The sequence below is a fragment of the Melospiza melodia genome, chromosome 2, assembly GCF_035770615.1.
Source record: "Melospiza melodia melodia isolate bMelMel2 chromosome 2, bMelMel2.pri, whole genome shotgun sequence".
Classification (NCBI taxonomy): Eukaryota; Metazoa; Chordata; class Aves; order Passeriformes; family Passerellidae; genus Melospiza; species Melospiza melodia.
Genome location: NC_086195.1, coordinates 132,711,186 through 132,720,486, shown reverse-complemented (window position 1 = coordinate 132,720,486; position 9,301 = coordinate 132,711,186).

Sequence of the window (9,301 nt, the reverse complement as noted above, 5' to 3'; positions counted from 1 at the left end):
CCTCAGAACAACAGCAAGAACCTGAGAATTCAGCTTGGAAGTATTGCCAAAAAGCAGCCCTCCCCTGTATATTTATGGAGAAGCCATTTCAGGAGAACAGAGTGGTTTGTATTTGTTTCCAGTGGTAGGGGCAGCTTCCTTTTCTATTCATTCATATTCATATTCATATTTATATTTATATTTATATTTATATTTATATTTATATTTATATTTATATTTATATTTATATTTATATTTATATTTATATTTATATTTATATTTATATTTATATTTATATTTATATTTATATTTATATTTATATTTATATTTTTGGTCCTGTGACACCAGTCCTGGACTGCAGCTCACGGAAGGGCAGTGAGTTGGCTGCAGATGGCCTGGGTTATCTCTCAGAGCAGGAGAAACAATTCTTGCAACAAAAGCCTGATCTGAGGCAGTAGGAGTCTGAGAGGGCTAGAAAGAAACAGGTTTCTAAAAGCCCTTTTTTAGTTCCACAAATATCATAGCATGTTATGAAGTGCATTTCAGAGCACCAGAGAATCAGCATGCAAGGTATTCCCTGCAGCATTTAGTGACATGTAGATTAGATCATTACAGCTGTACAAAGGCATTTCAGTTTTTACCCTTAAACAAAACCTAGTGCTGCTCTTAGGCAATGAACTATAAGGAAGGAAAAATATTTTGTGGAATAATTCCATGAAAATACGTATCAGTATGAAGACATTGTCAGCAATCATTTCAAAACTCCATTTATTTCACAGTGAACTTTGTGCATGACTTCAGGGGGTATGAAATGGAAAGATAGGGAAAGCAATTTACTAAATCCAAACTGTGCCAAGCTCAGATGCCTTGTCACCCATCCCTCAGTGGGGAGCTTTGCCCTTCCACTTATGCCAAATGTCACAGTGCTGGTGAATGACAAAATATACACAGTGCTGAGATCACTCTAGTCTGCCTGAAGAAACTTTCTCTGCTCCCTGTTCTCATTCCTACTGCTAAAAGGGATGCTTGAACCAGTGCAGATATAACTGATAATTGGTCCTGCTTCTCCCATAGCCCAAAGCAAACACACCCCATTACTTGTTAGAGTAATTTGTTATTCTCTCAGGCCTGCAAGGATGCCTACAGACAGCCAGGGGCAGTGGATCCTCAGGAATGCTGGAATGAGACAGCACAGGTGGGATCCATCTCACCTAGTTTAGTTTAGATCATACTATTTTCATAGAGGGATTTCTGTCCAGTAGTTGCTAATCCTGTATGTTAACTCATACTTAATTTTCCTCCTTTTTCAGTAGAAAAATGCTTTAAAAAAGGAGTAGTAAGAAAATTTTCATGCTCAAATAGAAAAGAACTTTCCCTAGAATTCTGGGGGAAAAAAAAAAGGCCTTGAAATATTCATGTTGTGTTGCGTAGACTGCCCATGAAATATGCATGAAAAATTATACAAGGTACTAGGAAAAAAATAACATACCACTGGAAATTGGATTCTTTAATTTAAAAGACAAGTCTTTATCTAGCAAGAAGAGCAAGAATACAGTAAGAGCTAGACGTGTCCCTTGTAAGTGTCATTTTAGAGGAGGCTGACTGCTGGCTCTGCAAAGCTGGCTGAACCTGTGCCTCCCAGCCCCCAGAGAGCTGCTTTCTCAGGCTTCCTCTGGTGTTATGTAACACACAACCTGCTCTGAAAATGCCAGGTGGAGACACTGCTTAGCAAGCACTAGCCTAGTTGTGAAAGAGCATCCTTCCTTCAGCCAAATGTAATTGCTCTGATGGTGGTTAAATAATTTTGGCAAATATCTAGCTGTCCAATAAAAGTCATTACCAGTCAGGAGAGCATCAGGTGACTTCCTCCAGAATAATGAGTATAATATCTGTACTTTTGCCATGCTTTTAAAACAAACCTCATAGGAAAAATTGGCCTGTGCATTCAGGGTAGGTTCCTCTCAGAATGGCAGGAACAGATAGAGAGTATGATTAGAAATCATGTAGCTGCTTTTACCCCAAAATTCCACCCAGGTTATCAGTCACTAGCCTAAATATGATGGCGGCAGATCCATTGATAAGAGAGTTGTGTTTTCATGAAGAAAGTCATAGCAGCCAGATGACAAAACCTGCCAGTCTCTGGGACACTACTGGGAAGTTTACACTGAGGCAACAAATGGTATCTACGACCATATTCTTTGTACAATTGCCCTCCATGGTCAGAGCTCACACATTTTCCAGCACACTGGTTGTTCTGGAAATGCCCACATTGACAGGGTGGTTTCAACACTCTTTTGCTTCATTAAGAAAACCCCAATTTCCTCACCTGTCTACTACCATCAACAATAGCGATGATCTCATTACAGATGTTCCACGCTGACACGTCCCGATCTTTCCTCACTTCCACTACCCACAGGCTGATAGATGAGCCTGTGTGTTTTGTTAAATGTTGCCAAGGCAGAGCAGCTTAGCTGACCATCTGCATCTGTCCCTGAATTTTGGGCAGTGTCTCGGGGAGACATTATCCCAAGGAGCTTCCTTCCAGCTATGCCGGTGCCGTGTCCCCTCGCGGTGGCCGCAGATGGGCTGATGGCCGCTCTGTGACCAGGCTCTGGCTTGGCTTTGGCAGGCTGGCGTCCTGCAGCTGCCCCGGGCCCTGGCAGCGCCCCAAATGTGCCTCCAGATGCCTGGTAAGCACAAATGCTGCACCAGTTCCACTTGGGTGGCTGGTCTGGGTGCGGGCACTGCCAGAATGGGAGGAGGAGACGGATTATTGCCTGGCAGGAGAGGGATCAGGGGCTGCTAAATGCGCTTTGTCTGCTTGTTGCTGGGGTCTGGAACATACAGCAGGTGAAATTCTGCCATGCTGATGGGCTGGTGGGGGGGAAAGGAGCACGGAGCATGGTCATGCAATGCTTAATATGAAGAAAATCCCCCCAGATATGGAAGCAGTTATTTGCAGTGTGGATGTGAGCCAGCTGGCTGCGTGGCTGTGGCTGCAGTGTGACATTAAATATGCAGCAGCCACTGAACTGCAGCTCGCTGGGAATGATACACCTCCCCATTATCCCTCCTTGTGCAGACAAGCCCAGAAAGAGGGGGAAAAAAAAAGGATAAAAAAAGCTGAGCTGAATGTTCAGTCTGCCTAAATGCTTTAAAAAGAGTGTATGCCAGTCTGTTTTGGGCTTCAAAAATTTTCAACTTTAAGGTTAGATTTTTTTTTTCCCCCTCTTATGTTTCAATCAAGAAAAATTATATTAGGGTGGGTCAGATGCAGGCAATTGCAGGCTCCCTCCTAGGTGTCTTGATATACATACATACAACAGAATACAAAAGTTGACCATGTTTTGGTGTAAGTTTCAATGCTTTGTACATAATAAAAGTATTTTCCTTATGATAAAGAGAATTGAGCACTGAGTGTGCATCTCTCATTCTACTTAATTTCTTTCTTCACAGACCAAGGCATCACTTGGATTAAGAAAATGGTGCATGAAATTTAACTTACAATCTGTTTAGGGGACAAAATAATTTTTAAAAAGATTTTACAGTGCAATGACATGGTTTTATATAGCGCTATTGTATTCTGAATATTGAGTTGTAGTCATGGGAGAACAAAGACAAAGAGAGGAGAAGATTATCTAGTTTGCTGGAAATTTTGTGCTTCTCATGGGGTTTTTTTCCTTATTTGTAAAAAGTTTAAGTGTTACAATGCATCATGGAGATGGTAGTTAATGAAAATTCTAAAATTTTAGTAAATTTTAAGCTCACAACAGACTTCATATCACATGTGTGTTTGAAATGCTGTAGTTCTCTGTTGGTAAAGGTAATGGTTAAATTTAAGAAGGGGAGGAATTCTATTTTTCTTTTTTTTTTCCTAATATTTTCTATATAACCAATTTTAATGGCTTCCTTCTGTGTTTTGTGCTGAAGTTTTTTAGTTTCCATTGGTGACGATTTGTTTGTTTGTTTGTTTTGTTTTGGGATTTTTTTTACTTTAAATTATTACTACGATCACTTTTTTGCCTCTAATAGGGAATGTATATACCTATCCCTGCCTCTTTATTAACAAACAATTCACACAACTCAAAAGCATATGTCATCATTGAAACTACAGAGAAAGTTCACTTTGAAATGAGTAAATTTTTGGAGCAAATTTAAAAAGCAAACTTTGTCCCTCCAAAGTTTGTGGAGGGACTTCAGTATCAGCTGGTAGCTCTTTTCCTCTTACACTGAAATGTATTTAAGTACATTTTAATTGCACAAGGGCAGGGATATAAATAACCTGTTTAACCCATGCTGATCCAGGGCAGTGCCTTTCCTATGCCCAAAGTGGGTGACTACTTTTGGGGCAGAAAATGAGTCAAGTTTAAACACTACTTAAGAGATTAAACACTTCTTAATTAAAGAGTTTCTAAAAGGCAAATTGTGCCCTTATAGTATATGCTGCTCTTAAATTTGACAGTGAATTTACTCAGTGTTTGGTAGCTTCTTGCCAATCTTGCTCTGTAATATCTGAGTTATGGCAGGGCAAGTGCTGGCAACAAAATTTTGTTTCCACTTGCACAACTGTAAGAGTCATAAATTGGTGGAAAGACCTCTCTTTTTTTTTTTTCTCTCTCAAGGGAGGTTCTTTGCTAATGTCCCTTCTAAAAAAAATCTATGGCAAGAATCTTAATGATTTCAGAGCAAACTAGATGGAGTCCTTATGAGCCTTTTGAAAAATTCCCTTAAAATGTTTTTAATGTGATCCCATTTCAGTAATGCCTCCTCTGTTACCTTTGTCTTGACTAGAAATAAATATTTTAAATTACTCTGCATGAGCTTAAGGTTAGACAAACAGAAATTGGATCATCTTTCTTTTGTCAGTAGGTATGTCCTTTTCATAGTGTGCAATTTTTTTATCTATCCCTCTGTCCCTCCCAGCTCCTTCCTTTTGTTTTGTTTTTTTTTCCCTTCTGTTGCATTGAACACTTATTGGCTCACAATTTTTTAATGCCTGTGCTCTATGAAAACTCACCACTTTCTGAAATTTCAAGCAAGAAAAAAACCTGAAACTGTGACTTTCATGTTGGGCTAATGGACAAAGATCTATAATCTGGAGGCTGGAATTCTGCCTCTGTTCTGCAGTTTAACACTGAGGCAATAATTTGGTCAGGATTCCATGTACCTGAAGCATTTAAAGCCTTAATGGAGCCCCTAATTACCCTCCCATCTCTCACGGCACACTAAAGGCAGCAGTTTCAAAAGGCTGCAGCTATGACTGTGAGAAAGGAAAGTCTGCAAATAAATAACAATGTAGGCAAGCAAGGAGAGCAGGCTAATTCCAGGCAGTTTAACACGGGTCTTGTGGCCTGCTGAAAAAAAATGGGCCTTGTTCTCTTATCTTTCCTTGTATGAGGTAGTTACAATAAGAGCTGAAAATGTCATTTCTTCCAGCCAGGGATTCACAAAATCATCTATCATCTATCTATCTATCTATCTATCTATCTATCTATCTATCTATCTATCTATCTATCTATCTATCTATCTATCTATCTATAATTTTCTGGGCTTTGAGTATGGGTAAAAAACTTTTTTGTTAACCTGAGACAGCTAAACCCACTAACTACATAGTTTTCTCCTTTCTAACTACATAGAAAGGAGAAAATCATTGGCAGTTGAAGATGAAATGCGAAAACCTGACTTGTAGGTGGGACTAAAAGACAGCTGGATGCTCTTTGGAACACATCTACATGGTGCTATGTTTAAGGCATTAAACTGATGCTGTAACTGGACAAACTGATCACTTCCTATATGTTAAAATCAGTCAGAAGAGGGCATTTGCTCTGTTGCAGGCTTGGGTCACTTGGCAGGTGAGTGTCTCGTGCTGATTGTGTGTGACCATGGAAGTCTTTACTAAGCTCAAGGCAGCAAGGACTTCATCTGATGGAGCCTGTGCTGTGAGCAAGGGACACCTGGAGAATGTTGGATTGTTGAATTTTTGGAGCTACTTCTATCAAAGAGGTTTGAAGGAACCTAGCCAGGCTTGGTGTTCCATAACTAGGACACTGAGGGTCAAGCCCTGGTTTTGATTACAATAAAACAAATTCAGTCCAAAACCACTGCAATGTAAACACTAATTGTATTCTTGTTTTCTGATACTTCCTGTAAACTATTTAGGTCTTTATCTTCTTTTGTTGCTTTCTGACTGAATTTTATTGTCTTTGCTTTACTTGGATGTGTAATACTCTAGGACAGGGAAATTATTTATAGAATTAAGTACTGGATCTGCACGGTTGTAATTATTTGTAATTTGTTTGTTTGGTTTTTCAGTACTAAAGTCTCCAGGCATGAATTCAGTGTCCTGCACACCAAGTGAAGAACTCCAAACACATTTCCACAGTTCAAGTCAAAAGAATGTTTCTCTTGCATGACTATTAAAACAAATTATAAGTGCGATATTTAATGCTTGTAGATCTGCTGATGTCAAAGTCTTTATAGTATGTCTCCACAGGAAAACTCTATTTGAGTTTAGTAACTATCACTTCTAATTTTGTTTTAATACATTGAAAATAAAAATTGGAGCAGCAGTATCTCAATTCATGGTTTCCCACTGTACTTCACAGTTCCATGGATAAAAGACCAGCTTAGAGGAAAAATGAAATTTGTTAATGGTGGGACTAAAAACCTGGTTATAAATTAAAAATAAAATAAATAAAAAAAAAAAAGACAAAGGAGAGTTCCAAATTCTGTACTGAGGTGACAAAGCAGACGCCCTTGTGCTGCTCAGAGGGTTTGAGGGAGGGTGATTGACCCGCAGATTCCAACAGGACTCACGCAAGTACAACTGTGCCCCCACGTGGAGATAACAACCGAGCTCAGGGCTAAAACCGCCCCTCCCGGAGGTGCCCACACCCCAAAAGTCACTCTGGTTTCAGCGAGGATGCAACAAAGCCTAGTAATTTTTGCTTTGAGGAGCCCTTTAGACATGGACTTTGCTGTGTGCTCTGGTAGCAGCTGAAAGACACAAGACTGTTAAACAATGAGAAATAGGGATTTACTGCTTGTTTTTTGTTTTTGTTTTTTTTTTTTAAAGGCTGTTCTTGCTTTCCAGTATAGATGCAGATGCTGGTGCTCTTTTTATTTAACCAAATTGCTTTTTTTCCTCAAGCTTGCACCCTATATTTTCAACTACTTCTGCTTCATTTCTTAATAATAGCCCAGCTGCCTCTTGTTTTTCCATGTCTTTGTTGATGCATTACCTAGTTATGCCTCCTGAGAGTTTGCTTGCTGAGCCTTTATAATACTCAATGGAAACAGTTTTAGGGAATATATCATTTTACAGAGCAACACCTATTTAGCTTCTATTCCATATCATTGAAAATGCCTTTTGAACAACCTCAGCTTAAGAATAAATTTAGAAGCAGAGGGTGTGACATTAAGTTAAAGAGTGAAACAAGATCATGGCCTGGAATTTAAAAATATGCCCAAAGAGAAATTCAGTGGGTGCTGTGATAGTCTCTGTTAACAACAGAGTGAGGATGAGATGACCCCTCTTACATCCTTGATGATGTGCCTGACTCCAGTATCAGGCACCAAAGCATGCTCTGCTTATCTTGACATCTCTGGCTGGATGAAAATAGCAGCTGAGGTTTTGACCAAAAACCCCTCCAAACTGGAGCAGTGTAGGAATGCTAGAAAAATCTCAAATCGATGGCAAACCATCCTACACTGTTTTCTTTCTAAGGCCCTTTATATAAGTAAAGAGCAAAGTTGTGGGCATTTGGAAAAACCTGCCTGGAGAGCAATTCCTACTCATACTGCAAAGAAGGGGAGGGAGCAAACCCCTTCCCTTCAGACATCTGAGCCTAAAGGGAGCTTATTTAAAGTAAATCAAAAAGAGAAATATGAAAATATGGTAAGAGAAATTAAATATTTCTCTACTCCTAAGAGAACAAGTGTCTTCATTTCTGGTATGCAAGGTTTCCCCCTGAATAGAATTCTGTTGATATAAAACTATTGAATTTCCAAATATAAATAGATAACTATTGGCAGGGTACTTGTATGATCCTTTTTTTTAACCTAGGCTAAGCAACTGAGTGACACTGAATATGTGAGGTTTTCTCAGTGAGCCCAGAGGGACTCCTTTGCCAAGGTTTCAAACTCAGCAGCTTTGTTGACATTCCTCCAAAGAGGGCCATCTAAAGTACAAAAGCATCCATGGATTCAGCTTAGGATAGAATTGATAATATCTTCTATTTCCACCTTCCATATTCTAACAGAGTATTTCTGAGATACTGAACACTAAAGCCACTAATATTTAAAATTCAAAGACAGAAGCCTCCTTACCCTGTGAAGACCAGGAACAACGTGCTAGGTGAAATGATATAAAATAACACTTCTTGTGCTCTGGCTTGAAGGGAGAGTGATTTTTTTTTTCAGCCGAAAATATCAGTACAAGTAGAATTGTGAATATGCCAGCCAGTTGACTACATTTAAGTGTGAGGTTTATTTCTACTTAGATCTCCCTTGGTGGTCAAAGAGATACACAACTATTTTTTCTGGTCTAGAGCAGCACAGAGGACTCTCCCAGTCCTTCTCAAAACAGTAGGAAACTGCGACAAAAATGGTTAGAAATCAATGTGTACGTCTCATCTATTTTTTTCCATTTCCTTCAGTTGTTGCCAACCACACCAGAAGACAATTTGAACTTCTGATGATCTGGAGTAGCATGTGGAATGCAAAGAGAATTTCTTTGATGCTAAAGTTTTGGTAACATTTGTGTAAGGACTGTAAGGGTAAATGACTTCTGCAGTGGGGCTGCTTAACTAAAGTAAGCCTGAGACAAGGAGTGAGCCCTGAAGAGTCATGATGATGGCACAGTTCTCTTACAATTCTTTTACTTCAATTTCTTATGCCGTAGACTCTGAAACATAAAGATTTTAGCTTGAGTTTTGAGTTTATTTTAGAATAGAAAATGGAAGCATCTACTTCTGATTGTCGCATGATCCCATCATGAAAATTAACAATTTCTTCACAGTACTTTTAACATAATGGAGAATTTTAATGGGAATTCTCATCCTCAAAGGTAATTCTGGAGTCTGGTTGTTGCTCAGCAGATATGTAAACTGCACCAGATTTTTGAGCCTTTGGTAGCTTCAGTCGGGGTATCCTCAGTTTGGGATTCACCTGTTTCATTGCCATACTTGGATCTTCTCCTAGAGACACATAATTTGCCACCTCCTCCCTTCTTTCTGTAAAAGTATCACCAGTTTATTCACTGACAACTTCTGCTTGTCCAAGGAGAGTTTCTCATTGTGACAATGTGTTTGCTTTTATGGTA